We start from the raw sequence: 27674 nt of genomic DNA, 5'->3' as shown, positions 1-27674 counted from the left end.
CACTGATTTTCCGTTGAGGGAGTTTTAATTCCATCCTACTCTAATATGCTGTTTAATACTCTAGCAGCACTGTTAATAAAGTAACATTTATTTAAATTGGTTCAAATGTATACAAACATTACAGGCCATTATAAATTCATTTCAACAAGATTTGTTTTAAAAAGTGACAGTCCTAATTCTTCTATTTAAAAGTCTGAAAGTCTACAGGTAAATAATTCTTCTACAAACAAACTTGTATTTGAACACACGCACAGGATTGCACAGCTATTCTTCCAGGAACACACAATGACTTCTATTCATTTAGACATCCTACACAAAGCATTAGCCATAACCAGTTAATGCCTAAACCTAACCCAAACCTAACCCCAATTCAAACCTTAGCACTAAAGTTAACCAGCTCCTTAAACATTAGGTTCTGCCATATTAGGACTAGGTTTTACTCCCCAACAAAGTCTCTGGTTATGCCTGGGTTAACTAACAACTAAGAAAACTCACAATCCACTTCAAGCTAGGACTGGGCAATATGGCTGAAAAACATATCACAATATAACTACTTTATATCGATCGATATTGATAATAATTGAATATTTTTCATGACCTCTTTAAAATTAATAATTAAAAAAAAACATTATTTAACTTTTATTATAAACTCAAACTTTTATCTTATTTAAATCACTACAGTTATCAATCAGACCACACAGGAAAATAGTAATGTCAAGCACGTTCATGACATTTTTAAAACCAAACTTCTTAACTATGCTGACAGAAGCAAGTCCTTGGCTTTGTGATAAGTCACTAGGGATGTATATTGTTAGGATTTTATCGATACCCATTGATACTACAACATGTAATTTTGTTTAAAAAAAAAAAAAAAAAAAAAAAGATGTTACAAGATGTTCAGCCTTTTTTTTTTATTACCACATGGTAATATTAAAGCTTCAACAGAACAGAAGCTATGCAATTACAAATGCTTCTCAGAAGAAAATTAAAACTAGGGAGATGGCAAAAGCCCCTTCATGATCAACCCAACAGACCGCAAGTGCAGACAGACCCATATGTCAAACAGAACAGTGCAGAGGAGGCACTTCTCCTGCCACATTTGGCCCTAACAGTTTTAGGGCCAAATGAAAGCAACATATTTACTTTCACGGAAAAAGCAATACAAAATGAGTTAATATCTCATTAACAGGACAGCTAACAGTGCTCACACTGACTTCAAGTGGACTAACTGCTGCCTATTTACCCAAACCACTTGGATTCGACCAGTGCTTTAGGTGGAAAAAGTGCCGGTATTCCCCTCATTCAACTGTTTCCAGGTAAATTAGGTGGTGGGTGGTTGGGATGGGATATCATTAAGTGATATATTCAAGTCATCTACAAATGAAGAATCTAAATGGCTGTGTGTTATGATATTACATGTTTTTATTTGAATTCATTTATAAAAACTCATCAACTTTGCCAACCCATTAACGTTGGCGTCACATATGTTTACATATTTTTTGACCAAAAAAATAACAACGATGAATACAATGACAAGAGGATACAAGAGGTATAAAATACAAGATATAAAAAGCTTTCCATTTAAATGAGTGATACGAGTAAAGTATAAAAACACACTCAGTATAAAATAATAAACACATCTACAAACTAACAGGATATAAAACGGACTTAAAGATATTGAAACAAATGACTAATATGACTAATAAATGACTAATAAAACAAAATTGTATCTGTTAAAATTAATGCCTAATTGGGTTTGAACAATTTTTTCACATGTATATTTAACACAGCTTGTTGATATGATAATTAATGTCTTATATTTTATAATCAATATTGACAATTTGGGGCTTCCATATGTCCAAAAGTGACTGACAGTAACGGAAAATAAGTAAAAACTCTATGACCCTCTTCCTCAGCACAAGCTGAACGATAAAATCTAACACACCAAGAGAGGCATTTGTGCAAAACTACGGAAAAACTGCAGAAAAGGTGCGACGCCCCCTTGTAGTTTGAGTATAACCCTAACCCTAACCAAAAGAGATAAATAGAATAGGACAGGTTACTATGAGCTCATGGGAAGTCCCAGTACACCAGAGGCTTAAAACGAGAAGCAGCAGACGATTGCCGTGCTATACAGCGCGTGTAATCCAGGGGGTGTGAGCGACGAAGATGGTGGAATAAGTTTGTTGATAAAATGTAACAAGCTCTTGGTGATTATGGTCTGGTGTAATTTGTAGGCAGCGTTTTTTTTTATATTTTTTTTTTAGATACTTTATTAATCCCCTTAGGGAAATTATTCTCAGTCTCAGAGCGACTGATATTCTCTGCATTGACCCATCCTAGAATTAGGAGCAGTGGGCTGCCACACTGAGTAGCGCCCGGGGAGCATTGGGAGTTGGGTACCTTGCGCCCTGTTACTGTAATCAGATTACATTTGTCTGGAACGCAGTAATGTAACTGTTGATAACGTCAGTAATCACATTACAGTTACGAATCAAAAAATGATCTTGTTACTTGCACTGCTTTATGGGACGACCGAAATCACAAATCAAACATAGACTTGACTCTAGGAGACGAAGAAGATGAGCGAGAGACGAAGAAGACAAGCAAGAGACGAAGAAGACGAGGAAGGACATGCGTATTCAGTGTTGTTTTCCTTTGAATTCTCATCATCATCATCCAATATTGTCATGAAGGCTATTGACTTCATTTTGTTACCAATGCCAAGCTGGCAGACCTCCGAACCATGGTAAGGAGACGTCCAAAGACCGCTAGCTCCTTTAGCTTGCATTAGCTCATACGGCAACCACACATTAACTACTGGACTCTGTCTGCGTTGAAGAACGGCACTTTTATTTACAGCACTGCAGGGTGATGCATAGCCACTCTTGTTATTATGCAACTCTCTCACAAAAGGGAAAATAACTTTAAACACATGCAGGGTAACAGATATTCGCTGCGGCTCGCCAAACACACACACCTTACTTCCTGCTTCACTACGCACCTTCTCTGACGTCACACGCAACACATAGTGCAGTACACTAACGTCTCATACCTGCTACACCACACACACACAAGTCACACACACCGGGCTGAGCCTTTAACATTTTATTTACAGATGTTGATAAATGAAATTCATAATTGCACAAAATGTTTAGCCTTGTTCTTGTTTGTTCTGACACATTTTTCTGTTATGTTTTATTGAATTAAAGAGCATAAACGAGATTGTGTGCATAACCCCTTTGTAGAATAAAGATTCATGCTGAGTTAGGCAGATTGTTTAATTTTAGAGTGTTAATTAGCAATTAAGGTATGATACAGCTCAGGTGATGTCATGGAGTAATTCAAAAGTAATATAACTAGTATTATTACTTTAAGCAGTGAGTAACAAAGCAAAGTAAGGCATTACTTTTTACTAGTACCTAGTATTGTGTAATGAATTACTTTTTTTACTAACGACACCAACACTGTTTGTAGGCAACATTGGCGTGACTGTGGTTGGACTTTAAGTTACCAAAAAACTGCCATACTGGCAATTTTTTTTGAAGTTGAGTGACTTTATCCAACGTCCTATCGTTTTTCTATTGATATCACGAAAGCGTCTATTGAGATACATATAGTTATATTATCACCCAGCCCTACTTTAAGCACACTTATGTTTTCAGTTTTGTTGCCCACAGTATTATGTATTTTACACACACACATATCTAGAGTAATGATCCACTGACGTAAAATTCCTTGTATGTGCACACATTCTTGGTCAATAAAGCCACTTCTGTCTCTGAAACATTGTCACACACAGAAACTCTCAACACTATGTAAGACGAGTAAGTTCTACACCTGTGAGCTTAAAATCAATGACAACGTTAAGATTTGATCGATCAACAATACAGAGTGACTCTGTTTGTTTATCTGGGCTTATGAGTCATCTATCTTCTTACAGCACCACCTCACAGTATTCTGGTGAACTTCACTTTACATCTAGTCTTGTGTGTGCGTGATTCTAATGTATGGTGGAAACAAAGGTCACTGAAACAGTTGTAATCCTGGTGCTGCACTAGATCACCTTACTTGTCCAGTGACAAACAAGTGAAGCGCCACTAAATCATCTTTACTAACAAGATTTATGGAGCTGTCAATGTGAACGGTAGCAATCCCCTTCGATCATGTTTCTCAAATCGCTAGCTAGTTGCCCTATTAGCAAATAAATCGTAAACATAGCATCGTAACAGAATAATCAGCAACTGATTAACCAAGTAGCACATTCTGTTTGGTCGTCAATTACTATTTAACGACAAGGCCCGAGACAACTAGCTTAAATGAGAAATTCACAGTATTTCAAGAGTAAATAAATCCGTCAGTAGCGGAGGAGCTCGCTAACTCAGCAGCACTTACCTGCATAATAACACCGACGCATTAGCTAGCAAGCTAGTGAGATGAAAAGAAAGAGAGAAAGAAAGAAACTCAATATTATACTATGCTATCCAACTTACCCAAGCAATGTTAACATCCACCGACAACCTTGAAGACGTGTAAGCTGTCGATGAGAAGAGCTCCCTCGCTGTATTTTGCTCTGATCGACCCAGTTTGACTAGTGATATAGAATGACACGAGTGAACTATCCACGTAGCTAAGCTCTTGCTAACGTGGACATTAGCCAGCAGCTACAGTCTGTTACCAGCCTCTCTAGTGGTGTATGCTGTCGATGCTCGTGTGCCTGTCAGCGCTCTAAGACTAGTTGGGACTCAGTAGCAGTCAGCCTCCCACTATCTATATAGAAGTGACAGCACCGCTTACGGTATGTCCTCGGGATAATACCAAAATAATCAGTGTTAAAACGGCAGAAGGAAGAAGGCCATCTTGTTGACAAGCAGCTGCATAAGGACCACAACCAATAGCAACGCAGAGTCGATGGTGTGTCCATATATGGCATCTGCACTGCTCCCTCCCTCTCCAACTCTCCAACTCTCTGCCTCCCCCATCCTCTCTGCACTGGGCAACGCTGTGCAGCAGCAACATCAAAGGTCACTATGTGTCAAAGGTACAACACTGTCCAAAAACATGGATGACTGGACGGAACTACCGGGCTCAGGAGTCAAGGGCCCAGGTAAGGTGCCCTACGATTTTCGCTCCTACTATTCAAATCAATTTTTAAATGGGGCCCTGAAACAACATGACACTGGTTATGATCTGTGACGTATCTAATTATTATAAGCCAGGTGTTGCCTATCAAAAATGACCAAAATATGTTCTTATTTTGCATAAATCGGATGCACTTCTTATTGAAAATATAAGCCTACCTAGTGTTACCAGTTGGAGCTTGGCTCAACATGTTTGAGGCTACTGGAGGTACAGTTGGATTACACATTTGCCACAATAAAGGACACTAGTTGTGAAACTTTTGACAAGCAGGTGCCACAGGTCACTCATGAGTAATGACAAGGTCACTCACAATCCCGCAGTGGGGAAATTTACATAGTTACAGCAGCAAAGACAGTAAAGATAAAGATAATAAATAATAAACATGCCTTACCAAAAAAGTACAATATATAAAGTTATTAACACTAAGACTATCAAAAAAGTTAAAATAGAATGTATAATGTACATTATAGATGGTTTACAGTATATATACAGTGTGGGCTTGATATTTACATTATAAACAAAGATTGAACATGGGAAATTATATAGGTATATTGCACTTGTGTAAATTTACAGTATATTGCACATGGTAGGGAGGAATGAGGAGCCTGGTGATGGGGTCTACTGAGAGCAGTGTTTGTTGTACAGTCTAACAGCTGCAGGGAGGAACGACCTGCAATAACACTCCTTCAGACATTTAGGATGTTTCAGTCTGTTACTGAAGGAGCTGCACAGTGCTGTGATGGTCTCCTGCAGGAGGTGGAGACATTGTCCACCTCCACTGGGTCCAGGGAACATCCAAGGACAGAGCTTTTTTAATCAGTCTGTCCAGCCTCTTCCTGTCTGCAGCTGTGATACTACTGCCCCAGCAGACCACTCCAAAAAGATGGCTGATGCCACTACTGAGTCATAGAAGGTCTTAAGGAGTTCTCCCTGAACTCCAAAAGACCTTAGACTCCTCAACAGGTAGAGTCTAAGGAGCAGCAGATGAGACTGCAGTAAAGCCAGCCTCCACTTTGTTTTACAATATACTAGAAATTATGATAAGAATGTGCAATTTCAAAATAAAAGCGATGGATGTGGGACAAGCCCTCTGAAATAGCATCATTATAATACTACTTCACACTGATAGTAGACCACCTCACGGTGGTCCTCACAAAATATCAGACCATTGTGATGTTTCCACAAGCAAATTCCACTTCAAATTAACAATAGACCACCTCACCTCACGGTGATATTTTGTGAGAGCCACCCTGAGGTGGCACATACTTTACTGTCTAATGTAAAGTTGTAACAGTAACAGTTGTAAACACACACAGCTCATTTACATACAGGAACATGACGAACATGACAATCAGCATCACAGTTATTTATAAATGTTTGTTTATTTACTGACAGCAGGAAGATACAAATGTGTTCATTTATTCAAACAGCATGACTTCACTGACAAATACAGCAGGTAAACAGTCGACTTTCATTAACATACATACATACATACAGTACATACTTCAATATATACAATACATACATAAATATATACAGTACATACATAAATACACAAAGCACATACATAAATACAAAAAGTACATACATAAATATATACAGTAAATACATAAATACAAAAGGTACATACATAAATATATACAGTACATACATAAATACACAAAGCACATACATAAATACAAAAAGTACATACATAAATATATACAGTAAATACATAAATACAAAAGGTACATACATAAATATATACAGTACATACATAAATACATACAGTACATACATAAATATATACAGTACATACATAAATAAATACAGTACATACTTAAATACATACAGTACATACATAAATACATACAGTACATACTTAAAAACATACAGTACATACATAAATATATACAGTACATACTTAAATACATACAGTACATACATAAATATATACAGTACATACATAAATACATACAGTACATACTTAAATACATACAGTACATACATAAATATATACAGTACATACATAAATACATACAGTACATACATACATGATACACTCAGCAGTGAAAAAGGTGAGTGTGATGGTGGTGTATGTGTGCCTGTTTTAATCACTTTCCTTTGTCATTGCCCACATCCATCCAAACTTGTGATGTGATGTGTCATTTTCATGCAGTACCTCCTTCGCCACATGATGGCAGGCAGCTGCATAAGCTCAGTCAGCAGGACAGGTAATCACAAATGATTAGTTCAACTGTACATGAGTCCTTAGGTCACGTGACAGCTATATCGTCACTGTCGTGCTGTTAAACAACAATGGCGGGGAGGATACAGGACACAAGTCACTTTATTGTGGAGTGTATTTGCTTTCCTAGATTTTCATATGGTTTGAATTGCTTGTGGCATTTTGTTTATTATACTTTGTCAGCTGAAGCAAACCAACTAATGTTGCCTTCAGTGTTAAGTGTTTGAGAACCGCGGTCTTTTTTACAACGCCCACAAGAGGGCTACACAAATGATTCAAAGATTTGTTCAATTTACTGTCTGAGCGTAAAAGATCTGAGGCAGTAAAAAGAGTCAAACTTCCCAACACTAGAAACTTGCGGCCTGCGGGCCACGTGCAGCCCCTCCATAAACATTACTATATATTGTATAGCAACTCATTACTGGTAACATTAATATCAGGGGCCTCTTTGCATTAAGGGCCGGGGCCGTGCCCCACCAGAGGGCACTGCTGAGCAGGGGAGGATTATAAGCTTTTATGTTTTCCTGTGTCGAAAATGTCATGGAGCACAAGTTAATAATAAGTTCAACGTTGTCCCCAATGAAATGTCCAAAGTTTTCATTTGATGAACACAATGTGTCCACTGTAGACACATTGTGTAGTAGTATGTGAATAGTTGGTTGTGCCATGCAGTGTTATTGCTCATGGATGTATTATTATATCCAGATAGAGCTCCACTCCCTCTGCCATGAAGAGCACAATAGTAAAAGAGACATGTGTAAAAGTGTCCACAGGACACCTGGAGACATGGACACAGGCATGTATAGATCTTTATATTCTATATTTTTAAGCCCAGAAAACTCTTATTTCCCAGAGTGACGTCACAGCTGTGTAAGAAATGTGAATAAATGAAGGTGATGATGGGTTTTCTTTTACATTTTTTTAAAATATTACAACAAAACAGGTTTTAGTTATTTATTCGTCGCTCATGAGGATTTATTTTCAAACTTATTATCGATGTATTAACGAGCTGCTGTGTGGATTCATGCTAACATCGTGAACACGGGGCAGATGACGGTGTGATGACCTGAGACTTGCACTCACTTCACCACTGATGAACACATGAATTACACTATCTGTTCATAAAGTTACTGATAAATGTGATGAACACATGAATTACACTATCTGTTCATAAAGTTACTGATAAATGTGAACACATGAATTACACTATCTGTTCATAAAGTTACTGATAAATGTGATGAACACATGAATTCCACTATCTGTTCATAAAGTTACTGATAAATGTGATAACCACAGGAATTACACTATCTGTTCATAAAGTTAGTGATAAATGTGATGAACACATGAATTACACTATCGTTCATAAAGTTACTGATAAATGTGATGAACACATGAACGACACTATCTGTTCATAAAGTCACTGATAAATGTGATGAACACATGAATGACACTATATGTTCATAAAGTTACTGATAAATGTGATGAACACATGAATTACGCTATCTGTTCATAAAGTTACTGATAAATGTGATGAACACATGAATTCCACTATCTGTTCATAAAGTTACTGATAAATGTGATGAACACATGAATTCCACTATCTGTTCATAAAGTTACTGATTAATGTGATGAACACATGAATGACACCATCTGTTCATAAAGTTACTGATAAATGTGATCAACACATGAATGACACCATCTGTTCATAAAGTTACTGATAAATGTGATGAACACATGAATTACAATATCTGTTCATAAAGTTACTGATAAATGTGATGAACACATGAATTACACTATTGTTCATAAAGTTACGGATTTATGTGATGAACACATGAATTACAATATCTGTTCATAAAGTTACTGATAAATGTGATGAACACATGAATGACACTATCTGTTCATAAAGTCACTGATAAATGTGATGAACACATGAATGACACTATCTGTTCATAAAGTCACTGATAAATGTGACGAACACATGAATGACACTATCTGTTCATAAAGTTACTGATAAATGTGATGAACACATGAATGACACTATCTGTTCATAACGTTACTGCCATTGGATATGTGCCGAGTGAGCAAATCCATAGGAATGAACGGAGCCAGAGGGGCGGAGCTACATCCAGTTCTGACAATACATCAAAAACCATCTTGTTAGTGAGGACCCATGCTAACAACCTTTGATACCAAGATGCAATCACCCAACTGACTGATGCCCTGATTGTGGCATCTCCAGTCCCAATGGACGTGACAAAGATTACCAACCACAAACAAGATCCACTAGAACTGGTGCCTGACTATTATCTACTACTACCTTGTCACCACCTTCAACCAATATGGCACCATTGATGGGCCAAATCAGGCCCAGTCACAGGCCCCTTTTCATGTTCATGTTCATGTTACACAAGCATTTGTTCGAGGCTTGCTTACCAAGGTGAGAGACAAGATCCAGATCACCTGTGTAGGTCCTGGTGATGTGCCCATCTGGATGAAGTTCTGCGACATGCTAGGGATGAGAAGAGACAAAACAGATGAAAGCCCAACACCAAGCTGTGTCTCCAGTGACATCACAACCACGGACCCTGGCTCCGTTGGTCCAAAATGCAAAAACGTAGAGGGGTTACAATAATGGCCCTTGAATTGTATGACTGTTACATTTTTTTCTGCCTATTCTTTTGGTCTGGATTTGGTCACAGAAAAGACTGCGTCTGAAACGTGATGACGTTTACGTTGACGAAGTATGAAAAGAGAACACCCGAAACAACCAACACGGGAAAAACACAAACCGGTCCAAGATGACAGAGGTAAAGGTAAGAATGGATAAAAAACACATTTTGATATTGAACACTGTATCAATAGTCATTATTTGTATGCATTAAATCAATTACGTGTGCAAGACACAGTTAGCCTGCATATATTTTAGGACAGGGAAAGTCTTAGAGGCAAATGCAGTACAGTTCATTACTACTTGATTCTGGATTAAAAATGTTCCCATGTTAAAAATACAAAATACAATTTTAATTTTAATTTTCTCTTATGGAGCAACACTACGTTTCAAAATTCCTGCATTTTTATAGATGCCCCTGATAATGACTGTTCTTTGAACCTCTTCATTAAGAAGAAATGTAACAATTTGCCTCTCAGACAGGGTTTAAAAAATGTATTGTTTTGTGTGTTTCTTAAAACTTATGAATCACTTTCTTTTGTCTTTTAGGATACAGTGTATACAAATGTCACCTTGACTGTGTGCAAAGCCATTATCACTGTGGCTTTGTGAAAAATGTTTTGTCCGTCGGTTTAAACTCTGCTGCAAGACAGCAACCACAAATATTACTGCAACTTTGGCATCCACGATGACTCCAGCATCCACGATGACTCCAGCATCCACGGTGACTCCAGCGTCCACGGTGACTCCAGCGTCCACTCCAGTGTCCACGTTGACTCCAAGAAGTCTGCAGATCCTGTGGCTTCAATCATACAGAGGTGAGATATCAGACACTGACACTGATTTGTTACAAATCAGTGTCAGTGTGTTTTATTTTACAAATAAAACATGTAGTCAGTAGTTGTACAAATCATTTGTACAACTACTGACTACATGTTTTATATGACTGCATATGTCCCCTTTTAACACACGCTCACTGTCCAACACAATCTTAAATCTTAATCATTGATTTATGTCCCTGCAGCTGTACTCTCCATCTCCCTGGACAAAGACAAAGACATGGACACATGTGGAACTGAGTTTGACTCCAGGTAAACTGATAATTTAGGAAACTGTTAATCCAATTTTCACAACACTTTATATCCCATAATGTATGTGAGTGTCATTAATGACTTCATTATTTTGTTATATCATTTTGTCTTATCAGCGAGATAACGCAGCTTCAGAGCCACATGTCCAAGGAAGCAAGGCTCAAACTGGAAAGCCTTAGAGAGTGAGGACTTTGTCAGGCGTCTGTAATCCCTGACTACTTTTAGAAAAATGTAAATAGTTAATTGTCTGCTATGCATACAAATAAAAACGATATATCATTCATTACTTGTATTCATTACATGGATTTGAAAGTTATGCAACTTTCTGTGCAGAATCAAGGGTTTCAGTGTACCTACTGATGTCCTACTGATGTCCAACTGGCTGGGTTTGATTCAGCTACCAATGTTTCATATCTTCCTGGAAATAGGTCACATCTCCTTAATGACGCACTCAGCAGATCTCGTCTACTTAACATCTGTCTGTCACCACCAGCTGGAACACACCAGCACAGAATTTTAGGAGGGTTTTTTTCAAGTAAAAAACATGATCAATTAGACTTTTATTAGTTCTAATCGTTGTTCTGTCCAGTTGAACAACATGTCAAACTACAGACTAATAAGACATTCAATAAATGTAGGCCTATATTAAACACACTTTTTTGTAACATACAGGTTGCCATGATGTTGGAAGTTTGCAAAAACAAATGAAATTATTCATTTATGTACAGAAGCGTGTTCACAGTGGAATTTTGGGGGTCAGTATCACATTATAACGTGATACTATGTTGTATCTACGTGATAATTATATAAACGTGATACTATGTTGTATCTACGTGATAATTATATAAACGTGATACTATGTTGTATGAACGTGATTATTATATAAACGTGATACTATATTGTATCAAAGTGATAATTATATCATATAAATGTGATACTATGTTGTATAAACGTGACTATTATATAAACGTGATACTATATTGTATCAAAGTGATAATTATATCATATCAATGTGATACTATGTTGTATCTACGTGATAATTATATAAACGTGATACTATGTTGTATCTACGTGATAATTATATAAACGTGATACTATGTTGTATGAACGTGATTATTATATAAACGTGATACTATATTGTATCAAAGTGATAATTATATCATATAAATGTGATACTATGTTGTATAAACGTGACTATTATATAAACGTGATACTATATTGTATCAAAGTGATAATTATATCATATCAATGTGATACTATGTTGTATCTACGTGATAATTATATAAACGTGATACTATGTTGTATCTACGTGATAATTATATAAACGTGATACTATGTTGTATGAACGTGATTATTATATAAACGTGATACTATATTGTATCAAAGTGATAATTATATCATATAAATGTGATACTATGTTGTATAAACGTGACTATTATATAAACGTGATACTATATTGTATCAAAGTGATAATTATATCATATCAATGTGATACTATGTTGTATCTACGTGATAATTATATAAACGTGATACTATGTTGTATCTACGTGATAATTATATAAACGTGATACTATGTTGTATGAACGTGATTATTATATAAACGTGATACTATATTGTATCAAAGTGATAATTATATCATATAAATGTGATACTATGTTGTATAAACGTGACTATTATATAAACGTGATACTATATTGTATCAAAGTGATAATTATATCATATCAATGTGATACTATGTTGTATCTACGTGATAATTATATAAACGTGATACTATGTTGTATCTACGTGATCATTATATAAACGTGATACTATGTTGTATCTACGTGATAATTATATAAACGTGATACTATGTTGTATAAACGTGATTATTATATAAACGTGATATTATATTGTATCAAAGTGATAATTATATCATATAAATGTGATACTATGTTGTATAAACGTGACTATTATATAAACGTGATACTATATTGTATCAAAGTGATAATTATATCTCATAAATGTGATACTATGTTGTATAAACGTTATTATTATATAAACGTGATACTATATTGTATCAAAGTGATAATTATATCATATAAATTATATTGTATAAACGTGATAATTATATAAACGTGATACTATATTGTATCAAAGTGATAATTATATCATATCAATGTGATACTATGTTGTATAACGTGATTATTATATAAACGTGATACTATTGCATCAAAGTGATAATTATATCATATAAATGTGATACTATGTTGTATAAACGTGATAATTATATAAACGTGATACTATATTGTATCAAAGTGATAATTATATCTCATAAATGTGATACTATGTTGTATAAACGTTATTATTATATAAACGTGATACTATATTGTATCAAAGTGATAATTATATCATATAAATGTGATACTATGTTGTATAAACGTGACTATTATTTGAACGTGATACTATTTTGTATCAAAGTGATAATTATATCATATAAATGTGATACTATGTTGTATAAACGTGATTATTATATAAACGTGATACTATATTGTATCAAAGTGATAATTATATCATATAAATGTGATACTATGTTGTATAAACGTGACTATTATATAAATGTGATACTATATTGTATCAAAGTGATAATTATATCATATAAATGTGATACTATGTTGTATAAACGTGATTATTATATAAACGTGATACTATATTGTATCACAGTGATAATTATATCATATAAATGTGATACTATGTTATATAAACATGATTATTATATAAACGTGATACTATATTGCATCAAAGTGATAATTATATCATATAAATGTGATACTATGTTGTATAAACGTGATTATTATATAAACGTGATACTATATTGCATCAAAGTGATAATTATATCATATAAATGTGATACTATGTTGTATAAACGTGATTATTATATAAACGTGATACTATATTGCATCAAAGTGATAATTATATCATATAAATGTGATACTATGTTGTATAAACGTGATTATTATATAAACGTGATACTATATTGCATCAAAGTGATAATTATATCATATAAATGTGATACTATGTTGTATAAACGTTATTATTATATAAACGTGATACTATATTGCATCAAAGTGATAATTATATCTCATAAATGTGATACTATGTTGTATAAACGTGATTATCATATAAACGTGATACTATATTGTATCGAAGTGATAATTATATCTCATAAATGTGATACTATGTTGTATAAACGTGACTATTATATAAATGTGATACTATATTGTATCAAAGTGATAATTATATCATATAAATGTGATACTATGTTGTATAAACGTGATTATTATATAAACGTGATACTATATTGTATCACAGTGATAATTATATCATATAAATGTGATACTATGTTGTATAAACATGATTATTATATAAACGTGATACTATATTGCATCAAAGTGATAATTATATCATATAAATGTGATACTATGTTGTATAAACGTGATTATTATATAAACGTGATACTATATTGCATCAAAGTGATAATTATATCATATAAATGTGATACTATGTTGTATAAACGTGGTATTATATAAACGTGATACTATATTGCATCAAAGTGATAATTATATCATATAAATGTGATACTATGTTGTATAAACGTTATTATTATATAAACGTGATACTATATTGCATCAAAGTGATAATTATATCTCATAAATGTGATACTATGTTGTATAAACGTGATTATCATATAAACGTGATACTATATTGTATCGAAGTGATAATTATATCTCATAAATGTGATACTATGTTGTATAAACGTGATTATCATATAAACGTGATACTATATTGCATCAAAGTGATAATTATATCATATAAATGTGTGTGCAGCTGGACCTACTTGCTTGTTCCGGCCGTGAGAATATAAAACATAGCGGACATATCTCTAATTTTTAGTGAAAAAAAATATTTTGAGTTAGTTTCTCGATAAAAATGCGTTTTGATTACATTTCTAGCAAGAACTATATATTTTATTTTCATAATATTCACTTAGTGAATGTACATAATCACTCGCTTGCTCGTTGTTGCGAAGATTATTCAGATCTCGCCAGAATAATGTGAAACTGAAACGTGTTGGTTGCTGGACGCTGCTATCGCCTAGCATAGCTGTGGCCCCAGAAATATGATCTATCTATCTATTATCTATCTATCTATCTATCTATCTATCTATCTATCTATTTAGCAAGGTACCCAACCCCCAATGCTCCCCGGGCGCTACTCAGTGTGGCAGCCCACTGCTCCTAATTCTAGGATGGGTCAAATGCAGAGGAATACTATTCTATCATGATCTGTCAAGCTTTTGCAAACAGTTTGTGTTCTCTGGTTTGCTACAAAGTGGGAGTCTTCCAGGCTTTTTGATTTTTTTTTTTTAATAAACTGTATAACAACATACACACATTCCTTAAGTGGAAACCTTATTTTTTTTCCTTAATTTGTGATGTTCTTCTTCGTCACCCACTGTGGCAGCCAAGTTTTCCCACTGTAATAAAAAGAGATTGTTATTTATTTAGGTCTTTCCATCAGCCATTAACTCATGGCTGATGTAAAGACCTAAATAAATAACAATCTAAGGGACATATTATGCAAAATCAACTTTTTAATCATTTTAATACTTAGATTTTGGACTCTGGAGGCCCTACCAGTCGCCAAAGTGTGGAAAAAGAATACTCAGTCCTTTTTCCGTGGTCCCCCTTAGTGTAAGTATAGGCGATAAAACACACAATGTTGAATTCCCTGCGCATTATGACGACAGCATGCGCATTTCACCGCAAATGTTACCGCCCCACCAGTAAGTTTACTTACCTTAGCTCCACCTTGTCCCTATAAAATGCGAGAGTGCAGGCGAGGGAGGAAGAGCGGTATTATGTCAACGTGGAGGGACAAGTGTGCTGTTGGTGGCTGCACAGTGGAGCACAGTGTTTTACACCAGCTTCAGAGGATTTTATATATGAAGCTCAATGATATCGACTTTTAATTATAGCACAATAATAATGGTGATGATATGTATGATATGGATAGCCTCGAAAACTGGATGTTGATCCTGCAACCTGCAAGATGAGAATACAGAGAGAGAGAGAGAGGGAAGGAAGGAAGGAAAGACACAAACTAGTGAGAGAAAGAGACAAGGTTATTGACATATAAAAAGTCACATTCATACCCTGAGTGTGAGAGAGTGAATGTGCGTGCACCACAGGAAAATCCCCCAGCAGTCTAGGTCTATAGCAGCAGAACTAAGAGATGGTCCAGGTTTCCCTGAACCAGCTCTAACTATAAGCTTTATCAAAAAGGAAAGTTTGAAGTCTAACTTTAAATACAGAGAGAGGCTCCGCCTCCCGAACTATCATTGGAAGCTGGTTCCACAGGAGAGGAGGAGCCTGGTAACTGAAGGCTCTGCCTCCCATTCTGCTCTTACAGACTCTGGGAACCACAAGTAAACCTGTATTTTGTGACCTAAGTGGTCTGTTAGGGTGATAAGGTAAGACTAGGTCTTTCAGGTATGAAGGGGCCTGACCATTAAGTGCTTTGTACGTGAGGAGGAGGATTTTAAATTGAATTCTAAACTGTGGGTGGAGCCAGTGTAGAGAAGCTAACACTGGAGTTATATGGTCTCTCTTTCTAGTTCCTGTCAGAACTCGTGCTGCAGCATTTTGAATGAACTGAAGGGTTCTAACAGACTTGTTGGAACATCCTGATAATAAGGAGTTACAGTAATCTAATCTAGATGTAACAAAAGCATGAACTAGTTTTTCAGCATCCTGTAAAGACAGAATGTTTCTAATCTTCATAATGTTCTGCAGGTGGAAGAAGGCTGTTCTGGAAATGAGTTTTATGTGTGAATCAAATGACATTTCCTGGTCAAAAGTAACTCCAAGGTTCCTAACAGTGGAACTGGAAGCCAGGGTGATGTCATCTAAAGTGACAATGTGATCACATGATCACATGGTTGAGGGGGTTAAGGGGTTTTAATTCCAGTACATCTAAGACTTTTAATATTGTAAAGCTCACCTTCAGCATTTTGCAGTGGATCACCCTCTTCACTGGGATCCCATGGTTACATTCTGAAAGAGCAAAAAAAGTACTTGAGTTTGACCTCATACATCTTCATCAATGTATAAAAAACTATTTTGACAGACAGCACATGATATATATATATATATATATATATATATATATATATATATATGTCTTAAGTATATCTGGCTAAGGCAAAATAATGACTGTATTTGAAGTCTGATTTGAAATGGTGAAATGTAAATCTAGGAAAGCTTAATAACCTGTGGGTGATTTTTCCCCCTCCGTTTCCTCCTTGTAGACATGTCTACTGAGGCTGCAGAATTCTACTGCTTCTTTTTCTTTGCAGACATATCTGTTGAGATTAAGGAAATGTATCTGTGAAGAGCTGTTATTGCAATGAATACTGGTCTAAATACCTCTATTCCAATAACAAATATATAATGTCACATTACAATTGGACATAAATAGATTGTAATCTTTTGCAGGGCACTCATTGAAATACTTGGAAATTGTTTAACCATATGCTGTATGATCACTTCTTCGCACTACCAAGGGCAGACAGAGAGACAGAGCCGGATTAAATAAATGGACTATACTAGGCAGACTGTATTTTTTGGGGCCCCCTCCATCGATGTTATTTATGAATTAAAATCTGAAACTTACCAAAGTTACTGATAAAAGTTAATTCACATTTTACATAGCGTAGTCTTTGGTTACGAGTTGGTTCTTTGACAGACAGACAGACAGACAGACAGACGACTTTATTAATCCCTTTGGGAGGTTCCCTCGGGGAAATTAACAGCTCCAACATCCACACACAGCACTGTTAAAATTAGAGTCACACTTTACAGGAGACTGGAAAGATAAACACCCCAGGTACCAAACACCATACAATATAGAATAAAATATAGAATAGAATAAAATAAGATAAAAATATAAAAATAAAAATGAAAATGACCCATGCTATATATATGTATGTATACCTACATACACACAACACATATATATATATATATATATATATATATATATATATATATACATACATATATACATATATACATACACACACATACATACATATACATACACATATACATATATATGCATACATACATATACACATATATATAAATATATACACATACATACATACATATACACATATATACATATACACATACACATATATGTATATATATATATACATACATATACACACATAGGTACACACACACCTACAGTTACCCCGTAATGCCCAGGGTTTTATTGCACATGTCTTTATGGTTTTATTGCACACGTTATTATGTTATTGTTGTGGTTATTGCACATTTCAGTGAGTTGTGATTATGGACAGTTGTTTGTTTAGTTCGTACTGTTTGTTTTGTTTGCCCTCCTCCCCCCCAGTGAGGAGTTGTACAGTTTGATGGCCCGGGGGACAAACGAGTCCCCCAGCCTGTTGGTCCTGTACTTTGGGAGGAGCAGCCTGTTGCTGAGGCTTCTGTGGCTCCTCTGGCTGCTGATGACAGTGTGCAGAGGGTGGCTGGCATTGTCCAGGATGCTCAGCAGTTTGTCCACAGTTTTTCTCTCTGCCACTGTCACCAGAGGGTCCAGCCTCATTCCTACCACCGAGCCGGCCCGCCTGATGAGTTTTGTCAGTCTGTGGAAGTCTGCCTTAGTTGTGCTCCCGCCCCAGCACACCACGGCGTAGGAGAGAACACTGGCAACCACAGACTGGTAGAACATCCACAGGAGCTTTTTGCAGATGTTAAAGGATCGTAGCCTCCTCAGGAAGTGCAACCTGCTCTGGGCCTTCTTGTACAGATGCCTTGTGTTGCTTGTCCAGTCCAGCTTGTTGTCCAGCCACAGCCCAAGATATTTGTAGGTCTGAACGACCTCCACCTCCTCGGCTCCTATTAGAACTGGTCTCGAACTGGGTCTGTCCCTCCTGAAGTCGATGACCAGTTCCTTGGTCTTAGAGGTGTTGAGCTGCAGGTTATTGATGTGGCACCAGACAACACAGTTTTTTTCATGAATTGATGCCGACTTCATCATACAACAGTGTCACACATAAGTTTGACATGAAATTTCCTCCGCCGGTGGTGCGCCACGACCGACTCTAGATCGGCTTGGAAGGGCTCGGGGCGATAATAATCTCAATAATAATAATCTCAATAATAATAATCTCAATATTGATGTGAGTTGTGTCTTGCATGGTTTCACTGAATGATTTACTCAGTATGAAGATTCTGTCAATCTGATTCAATGGGTTTTACAAACCCCAATTCCAATGAAGCTGGGACAACTTTAAAACGAAAATAAAACACAATACAACGATTTGCAAATCATTTTCAATTTATATTAAATTTAATATTTAATGTAACAAAGACAAGAAATTTAATCTTCTGATAAACTTTATTGTTTTTTAGCTAATATTCACTCATTTTAAATTTGAGGCCTGCAACATGCTCCTTAAAACCTGGGACAGGATCAAGACTTGGAATGTTTGGAACATTCCACAGGTGAACAGGTTCATTGGAAACACTTGAGTGTCATGATTGGGCATAAAAGGGGCATCCCTGGAATTCATTCACAAGCAAGTCATCCTTGGTTGTGAACAACTGAGCCTTCTGGCGATGCTTAGTGACAGTCAGAATCACTGCTGTAAAGGATATTACCATGTGGGCTCAGGAACACCTTGGAAAACAATTGTCAGTTAACACAGTTTGTCGCTACTACAAGTTCTACAAGTGCTGTCCACACCACATTAAAATTGTTTTTGGAAATCATGGATGTCGTGTTCCTCTGGGTAAAGAGGAAAAGGACCTCCCAAATTGTTATCAGTGCTAAGTTCAAAGGCCAGCATCTGTCATGCCCCATGACATTCAAAATGAGTGAATCTTTGCAAACAAACAATAATGCTTTTCAGTTTGAACAATAAATATCTTATCTTAATATTCATTGAATATAGGAAATTCATTGGAATAGGGATTTGTATGATCATCTGGGGCCTAATTTATAAATGTATAAACACATATGAACAAACTGAGAAATAACAAACTGATTATGATGACAGAAATTCACGCTCCACAGAATATGAAAGCTTGCAAAGTTACACAATATTTTGAGTTGATTATCATTTATTAACAGAAACCAGCATAGGACGTGAATTGTTATGGCCATGTATTTCGATTTGTGTGTGTGCACATACTGAGCTTGTCCGCAGTAGACTGAAGTGAATTCTATACAGCTAAAAACGAGGCATCAAACACCTACAGCAGACTTTGGATGTGCAACAGTTCTCTCCATCATCATCAGTTCCTACAGAGATTGAAGCTGTTCTGGTGGCACATTGTGGCCTATACCATCTCACTTATTCACTTGCCAAAAGTTTGTTTTTCCTTTAGCATCTGTCAATCATCCTGTCCGATATTTGAAACGTTATATTTCCCTTTAGTAATATTTGAAAGGCAAGTGATCCAGACCTTCATATTACAGTAGTTACTGGTATAACACCTCAGAAATCACCTCACACTTATCAGTCACTTGTATTTTTTTTCCAAATTTAAATACATTTCTTCATTTAGAGTATTATTTCAGTTTAAGAAGAAGAGACAGATTAGATGTTTAACATGGTTATATATACCATGAACAACATATGAAAAAGAAACTAGTAATTGAATCATTATTTATATGCTATTTGAAAAATATCAGCAGAATTTACAGCGTTTCTGCAAAGGTGGTTGGTGGGCTGGATGGGTGGACTGGTCGTGGGCTGGATGGGAGGACTGGTCGTGGGCTGGATGGGAGGACTGGTCGTGGGCTGGATGGTAGGCTGAATGGGAGGACTGGTCGTGGGCTGGATGGTAGGCTGGATGGGTGGACTGGTCGTGGGCTAGATGGGAGGACTGGTCGTGGGCTGGATGGTAGGGCTGGATTGGAGGACTGGTCGGGGGCTGGATGGTAGGCTGGATGGGAGGACTGGTCGTGGGCTGGATGGTAGGCTGGATGGAAGGACTGGTCGTGGGCTGGATGGTAGGCTGGATGGGAGGACTGGTCGTGGGCTGGATGGTAGGCTGGATGGGAAGACTGATCGTGGAAGGATGGTAGGCTTTTTTTTGGTTCATCTCCTTTCTGGCCTCAAATTTCTGAAGTTTTTTTATGCCAGTCTTTGCTTTCTTGGCTGTACTGACTGGCAATATTTGCAGGTCTTGATGGCCACACCAATAGCTGCTCTGCAGCTCACACAGGTTGTCGTTGTTGATCCTCGTAGCATCTCAAAACTACAATATAAAACAATCAACATTTAATAACCAAAGTGACAAAGGAACTTTATTTAAGTGTTATCACATAACAAATGTTTGTAATTTGGCCTACTTCAGCATTATCAGTCGTGTCAGACATCAACACTTCATGTAGCACTGTTTCAATGGTGTTCACATCACAGCATCACATCCAATTAACTGCTATTATCCTTTGCAGCAAATACTAGGCTACAGATTCTATGCAACAATAAACCATGCTCTATAGCAGGAGTGCCCAACCAGTTGATCGTGGTCTACTGGTAGATCGCGGACTGATCCAAAGTCGACCGCCAGGGGTGTTGGAATAAATAAAAAAAATATATTCATTTATTATTTTATTTTTATTTTTGGGGCTATGAGCTATGAGAGGGATTTCCCTACAAAAATGCCTTTACGCGCCACAAAGGTCTGGGACTTGAAAGCACAGCTTGCTGCACGGGAGTCAATCTTCACCAAGCCGAAGACCCAGGGTAAGGTCACAACTATTGCTTCCTATCGCGTCAGTCACATCCTTGCTAAGCACAAGAAACCATTCAAAGACGGCGATATGGTGAAGGAAGCCTTTCTCGGGGCAGCGAGAAAGGCAAATGCCTTTTTACCAACTACCTACCAAAAAATAAAAGGGAGATCCATTAAAGAAGTGCAACTCATGCACTCAAGTGCGACATGTGAATTTGGTTTCAATAAAGTTTTCAACTTATCTCATCATTCTGTCCTCGGTTAGCACATTGTCCCCAACTGCATCTAACCTTAAGTAGCTGCAGTTGACTGCTGGATAAATATGTGGTTAAATTTGTTCCAATAATAATTAGTATATGTGCAGAGGCTGATCCACACATATTTCTTGATTTGAATGCATGTTTTAAAAATATCCCATTTGTAACTTGTATATCGATTTTTACAAATATAGATTTGTATTTGTAAATAATCTGAGTATATATATATATATATATATATATATATATATATATATATATAAATATATATATATATACTCATATGTGTGTGTTTTAATTGTATTTAATTAATTAATCACACATTTAATTAATTATTTAATTGTGTATTCATTTATTTAATTTTGGCCGTGCATCAAATTCTTGTATAACATCTACATCTTCTTCTTCTTTTCCTTTGGGCTGCTCCCTTCAGGGGTAGCCACAGCGAATCAACCTCCTCCATCTCACCCTGTTCTCTGTATCCCCCTCTCTCACACCAACTAACGTCATGTCCTCTTTCACTACATCCTTAAACCTTCTCTTTGGTCTCCCTCTGGACTTCCTGTCTGGCAGTTCCAACCCCAGCATCCTTCTACCAATATACTCACTATCCCTCCTCTGTACATGACCAAACCATCTCATTCTGGCCTCTCTGACCTTATCTCCAAAACATCTAACATGTGCTGTTCCTCTGATTGACTCATTCCTGATCCTATCCATCTTCGTCACTCCCAAAGAGAACCTCAACATCTTCATCTCTGCTACCTCCAGCTCTGCTTCCTGTCTTTTCCTCAGTGCCACTGTCTCTAGACCATACATCATCGCTGGTCTCACCACTGTCTTGTATATCTTTCCTTTCATTCTGGCTGATACTCTTTTATCACACATTACCCCTGACACTTTTCTCCACCCATTCCAACCAGCTTGAACACGTTTCTTCACCTCTTTTCCACAATCTCCACTGCTCTGGACTGTTGACCCTAAATACTTCAAATCCTCCACCTTCTTTATCTCCACTCCCTGTAGCCTCATGGTTCCACTTGGGTTCCTCTCATTCACACACATATATTCTGTCTTGCTGCGACTAACCTTCATTCCTCTCCTTTCTAGAGCATATCTCCACCTCTGGAGCTTTTCCTCCACCTGGTCTCTGCTCTCACCACAGATCACAATGTCATCTGCAAACATCATAGTCCATGGAGATTCCTGTCTAACCTCATCTGCCAGTCTGTCCATCACCACTGCCAACAAGAAGGGACTCAGAGCCGAACCCTGATGTAGTCCCACCTCCACCTTGAACTTCTCTGTCACACCTACAGCACACCTCACCGCTGTCTCACAGTTGGCATACATGTCCTGCACCAGTCTAACATACTTCTCTGCCACTCCAGACTTCCTCATACAGGACCATAGTTCCTCTCTCTTTTTCCAGATCTACAAAGGCACAATGCAGCTCCCTCTGACCTTCTCTGTATTTCTCTACCAGCATTCTTAAAGCAAATACTGCATCTGTAGTACTCTTTCTAGGCATGAAACCATACTGTTGCTCACAAATGCTGACTTCTGCTCTCAGTCTAGTTTCCACTACTCTTTCCCATAACTTCATTGTATGGCTCATCAACTTTATTCCTCTATAGTTACTGCAATTCTGAACATCTCCCTTATTCTTAAAAATGGGCACCATCACACTTCTTCTCCATTCCTCAGGCATCCCCTCACTCTCTAAAATCCTGTTGTAGTCTAACCAGAAACTCTACTGACTCCTCTCCTAGACACTTCCATACCTCCACAGGTATATCATCAGGACCCTGAATCCCTGAAAACCATAGAACAGTCCTCTCTTTTCAGCTTCCACCACTTTGTCCTTTGTTCTGCCTTTGTCCTCTTCGTCTTCCTTGTCTTAAACCTGCACCTAAGCTTCTCGCCTTTCCACCTGGTCTCCTGGACACACAGTATATCCACCTTCCTTCTCTGCATCATGTCAGTCTCTAGCTTTTCCCGTCATCGTCCCAATATTCAAAGTCCCTACTCTCAGTCCCAGATTCTTGCCTTTCCTCTTTTCTCTCTGTTTCTGAACCCGCCTTCCTCCTCTCCTCCTTCGACTTCGACCCACAGTAGCCCAATTTCCACTGTTACCCTGTAGGTTATCGGCACCAATGGCGGTCGTTGTTAACCCGGGCCTCGACCGATCCGGTATGGAAGTCATAGGTTTGATTCGCATATTTGGTTTTGGCACAAGTTTTATGCCGGATGCCCTTCCTGACGCAACCCTCTGCATTTATCCGGGCTTGGGACCGGCTCAAAAGACACTGGCTTGTGACCTTCTAAGGCTGCATTTGACCTCCTAAGGCTGCATTGCATAACATCCACATTAATACCTAATAATATTACATCTGGCATACTCCAGCCCTGGGAGTGAATATTTTGGTCTGGTCTTGTTTTAGTGTAAATGAAAATTCAAACAAGATGGGAATCAGTATATGAAATCAGTGTTTTTCTCTTTCTCGTTAAATATGATGTCATCATCCCAGTTTCTTGAATGTCTAGTGAACTAAAGGGAGGTAACCCCGTCCTGTGCCAAATTAATAAAATGCACATGGAAAGAGTGACACCACTATTGTTCATGAAAGATTGCACCAAAACAACTAATTTGAAATGTAACGGTTTCTTAACACTTGACCTTTCACAATGGCAGCATTCAGTGTTTTTTTGTTTTTTTTCTGCAGCCTTTGACTCCTCATGTTGACAAAATAATGCAATAATATATGTAGAATATTATCAAACCTCTTACTGACCTGAATGACGGTGGTCTAATAATGACCACTGTAGGCATGAATGATTGTAAAATTGATTACAGTCAAAATAATATAAGATGTAGCTACTTGTTTGAATAACATACAGCATAATATTTTCATGGGGGTTAATTCAATTATTTACCAATCAGAGTGACAGCTGACCAAATGGAATCATCAGCAGGATTAATCTCTACTGGCTCTTACCCTGGTCTGGCAGAGCTTCAGAGAATAAATCTCCATGGCAACCTAACTTTAACAATTTATTAATTTTTGAGCAAGAGTCCAGGATTCCGGGCAATATCCCTCTTCAACAAACAAGTGCACAATAAAATTCACTGTGAATTCTAAACAGCACATTGCAATTTCTGCAATTATTATCAAAGTATTAATCAGTAATTCAGTGAAAATGAGAGGAAATGTGAACATTTGCTTTGCAAGTCAATTTAAGGTGTGCGCCCCTAAATGTTCTGCTTGCTCTCCTAAAACATTCAGTTATAGGGGGGGCTACTGTGCTCCTAGTAAAAAGTTAGTCTGGTGCCCTGCAAACATTGTTCTATAGGGTTTATGGTCTTAGTTCCTCTTCAGTAGAGCTGCATGTCCGCAATGTAAATTTAATTTCACATTTTCCATTTTCATGGTTGCAAAGTTGCAGTTATAGGTGGATTTGTATTGGATTGGACAAGCTATCAGTCTCCACCCCTTCTCTTATCACTATGGTTGTTTCTGGTTTCAAAAACTAACATGGTGTTGCCCAAAATACTAAACTCCAACATTTAAACAGGGGAGTCTACCCATCAGTGGCAACCCAGTTAGTTGACACTTCCCAACCTTATGAGAACCTGCCTCTAAAAATGGGTTATGGATTCATATTTTATCTCTGACAAATGGAATGTGGACTATGATGAAGAAGGCTTGGCAATATTATATTTATATCATGATATCAATGATAATAATAATAATAATAATTATATGATTACAATAATAAATAAAGTTTGATTATGATAAATAACCATACAGTTAACAGAACAAATGAAGTTAACATCTTATAAGATATACTTCTGTACCCTCAGTGTTTGATTTTGCAATGATTTCACTGGTTGGATGTGTTTTTCTATTGGTGTCTGTGTGCGCATTCAGCTGAGATAAGGCTGTTTTCGGATTTTTTTCTTTTTTCTACTGTCCCATAACATAAACCTCACAAACGAAGTTAACATCTTATAAGAAATACTTCTGAACCCTCAGTGTTTGATTTTGCATTGATTTCACTGTTGGGATCTGTTTTTCTATTAGTGTCTGTTCGTGTGCGCATTAGCTGATCTTTACCGGTTTCTTAACAGTTTACCTTTCACAATGGCAGCATTCAGTGTTTTTTTTTGGTTTTTTTCTGGAGCCTTTAACTCCTCATGTTGACAAAATAATGCAATAATATATGTAGAATATTATCAAACCTCTAATAATGACCACCGTAGGCATGAATGATTGATTACAGTCAAAATAATATAAGATGACATACAGCATAATATTTTCATGGGGGTTAATTCAATTATTTACCAATACGAGTGACAGCTAACCAAATGGAAGCATCAGTAGTTTTAATCTCTACTGGCTCTTACCCTGGTCTGGCAGAGCTTTAGAGAATAAATCTCCATGGCAACCTAACTTTATCAATTGATCTTGTTTTGAGCAAGAGTCCAGGATACTGGACAGCTTAATCCCTTCTGTGAATGATATTTTCAAGTCTCAACTTGCCAGCTCCATGTTTATTTTTATTATATCAGAAAGTATGAGTGTGTGGATGAGCTAACTCATGCTTTTGAAGCATGATGATGGTCGCCACAGCGGTCATCTTCCAGATAGAGATTAGATAGAAAATAAAAACTCTAAACTCAAGGAATAAACACTTTTGCGAGAACAGGTGAATGTCACATAGTGTACCCTGAGACATTATTGCTCTGAACCATAATCATGAATTGGACTGATAATCTCAAGAGATTACCGGCTTCTTGGGAAAAGTCCCAGTATGGAAATAAAAGTGCCGGTTCTGTGTACTGGACAGTACCGGGCCACTTTAAGCACTAGTTAATAATTGTACTGTAATGACAGTGATTGTATTTTCTGTACACTTAATGTCTCTTATGTGATCTTATTCTTCAACAAACAAGTGCACAATATAATTCACTTAGAATTCTAAACAGCACATTGCAATTTCTGCAATTATTATCAAAGTTTTGATCAGTAATACAGTGAAAATGAGAGGAAATATGAATATTTGCTTTGCAAGTCAATTTAAGGTGTGCACCCCTAAATGTTTTGCTTGCTCTCCTAAAATGTTCAGTTAGGAGTTACTGTGCTCCTTGTAAAACGTTAGTCTGATGCCCTGCAAGCATTGTTCTAAAGGGTTTATGGTCTTAGTTCCTCTTCAGTAGAGCTCCATGTCCACAATGTAAAAAAAACCTTCTCCACTAACTATGGCTGTTTCCATCCCTTCTCTTCTATTGTTTGTAGTGTATTTGTATTTTATGTACTTAGGTGGTCTTATAAATGAAAGGATACATACTGTGAAGCAGCACTGTAATAAGCGACGGCCGGTTAATGAACCCATTAAAATATTCCATAACATGTCATTTAGCAGACACTTTTATCCAAAGCGACTAACAATGGAATTCAGTACAATCAGCCAGGA

The 27674-nt window shown here is 36.9% G+C and overlaps 1 protein-coding gene across 1 annotated transcript in view; it reads right to left on the bottom strand.

Moving 5' to 3' along the window:
* Positions 1-4911, bottom strand: part of fbxo46 (F-box protein 46) — a 16397-nt gene extending 11486 nt beyond the window's left edge. The window contains exon 1 of the mRNA XM_058633996.1: positions 4494-4911. The gene's annotated coding sequence lies outside the window, so the exon portion shown is untranslated. The remainder of the gene's footprint in view (positions 1-4493) is intronic.
* Between the last annotated feature and the right edge of the window lie 22763 nt (positions 4912-27674).

The sequence above is a fragment of the Solea solea genome, chromosome 7 (genome assembly GCF_958295425.1).
Source record: "Solea solea chromosome 7, fSolSol10.1, whole genome shotgun sequence".
Classification (NCBI taxonomy): domain Eukaryota; kingdom Metazoa; phylum Chordata; class Actinopteri; order Pleuronectiformes; family Soleidae; genus Solea; species Solea solea.
The sequence above is the reverse complement of the archived record's forward strand: the minus strand, read 5'-3'. Positions and strand labels throughout refer to the sequence as shown.